Source organism: Myotis yumanensis, unplaced genomic scaffold (assembly GCF_028538775.1).
Source record: "Myotis yumanensis isolate MYYU_CA2020_CCGP unplaced genomic scaffold, mMyoYum1.0.hap1 SCAF_4, whole genome shotgun sequence".
NCBI classification, from domain to species: Eukaryota; Metazoa; Chordata; class Mammalia; order Chiroptera; family Vespertilionidae; genus Myotis; species Myotis yumanensis.
This window is the reverse complement of record NW_027223755.1, coordinates 83,975,181-83,977,000: the sequence shown is the minus strand read 5'-3', so window position 1 is coordinate 83,977,000 and position 1,820 is coordinate 83,975,181. Positions and strand designations below refer to the sequence as shown.

Genomic DNA, 1,820 nt, shown 5'->3' with positions numbered 1-1,820 from the left:
AATGGACAGATAGAGGTAAATGGGACTATTTGAAGTGGGTTGGTGGGTGCAACAGCTACATATGGAATTGTCTGCTCAGCAGCCCGTTCCTCCAGGACGCCTTCCCCACCCCCTCCATGAGCTATCCCAGAGATAGCTGTATTCAGTTCCTAATGCTGTGCAGCAGATCTCCACAAACTTAATGGCTTAAAACACCCCTTTATTAGCTCACAACATTGTAGGTTAGAAGTCTGGGTGGGGTCGTTTTTTAGGATCCCACTGGCTGAAATGAAGATGCTGGCCCAGCTGGGTTTTTACAGAGAGGGCTAAAGAAGAATCTGCTTCCAGGCTCCTTCAGGCTGTTGCAGAATTCAGTGGGTCATTCTCCACTCTCTCTGACTCCACTTTCTGCTAAAACCCAGAAAAGGCTCCCTTTTTAAAGGGTTCACCTGATTGAGTCAGGCCTATGCAGATAATTTCCATTTTAAGGGGACTTTAATTGCATTGGAAAAATCCTGCCACGGAAGTCCTAGATTAATGTTTGATTTAATAATCAAGGGACAGGATGCTGATCACAAATCTTTAGTAAAAGGTGAAAGATTTATGCGATCTGAAGAGAAACCAGAGTATTGGGGAATCTTTAGAATTGCGCCAACTGCAGCTGCTTTCTCTATAAATGATCGTGTCCTCTCACAGGTGGTTCGACCAGCAATCGTCTTCTGATCCAAAGCAGGCCAGTTAGTTTATTTCCTGAGATATTTGAAAGTACCCCAGTCTGCCTTGAGAAATTGGGGGGTCCTTTTATAAGCAATGGGGAGCTTTTGTAAAGCTTTTAGGCAGGAACTAAGATCATGGAAGGAGATGTGTTTGGGGAGAAGATGATTCTCTGTAGGAAGTGTCCAGTGGACAAGTGCAAACATGAGTCTGAAACTTGGTGGAAAGGAGGGATCTGGGGGTGTGGTTTGGGGTCCTTGTGAACTGGAGGAGGGCTGAAATCCTGGTGATGAGTGACCTTGGAGGAGGGTTCAGAGCAGAGGTGTTCTAAGCTCTGGGGACACCAGGATGATCTCTGCAGGATCTCTGAAGTGAGCAGGGTAGAGAGAGGAAAGGGATGGAGAAAGCAGAGAGCAAGAAGGAGAGAGGACATATCACCCTTAGGCTTTAAAGCAGTGACTTAATGTATTTTGCATTGGTTAGCCTCTGGTACCTCTTCTCTCCTACAGATCCATAGATGCTTCTTTTTGGGTTGTTGTTGTTGGTTTTTAATTGTGGTAAAATATACATAAGATAAAATTTACCATCTTAGCCATTTTTAAGTACATTCATGTTGTAGTGCAACCATCATCATTATCCATCTCCAGATTTTTTTCATCTCACAAAACTGAAACACTCTACCCATGAAACACTAACTCCTCATTCCCCCTCCCCCAGGCCCTGGCAACCACCATTCCACTTTCTGTCTCTATGAATCTGACAATACTAGGTGTCTCATATAAGTGGAACCACACAGCCTTTGTCTTTTTGTGACTGACTTATTTCACTTAGCATCATGTCCTCAAGGTTCATCCAAGTTGTAGCATGTGTCAGAATGCCCTTCCTTTCTAAGGCTGAATAATATCCCATTGTATGTACACATTTGGCTTAGCCATTTATCCATCAATGGATATTTGGGTTGTTTCCACCTTTTGGCTATTGTGAACAGTGCTGTTATGAACATGGGTGCACAGATATCTCTGTAGGGTCTTGAAGTAGGATTGCTGGGTCATATGATAGTTCACTTTTAATTTTTGGAGGCGCCCCCATCCTGTTTTCCATGATGGCTACATCATTTTGCATTCCCA

The 1,820-nt window shown here is 43.8% G+C and overlaps 1 non-coding gene across 1 annotated transcript; it reads right to left on the bottom strand.

Moving 5' to 3' along the window:
• Positions 1-492: 492 nt before the first annotated feature.
• On the bottom strand, positions 493-609 carry LOC139009712 (U5 spliceosomal RNA). Its single transcript, XR_011471414.1, has one exon. It is a non-coding gene; the product is annotated as a U5 spliceosomal RNA (small nuclear RNA).
• Between the last annotated feature and the right edge of the window lie 1,211 nt (positions 610-1,820).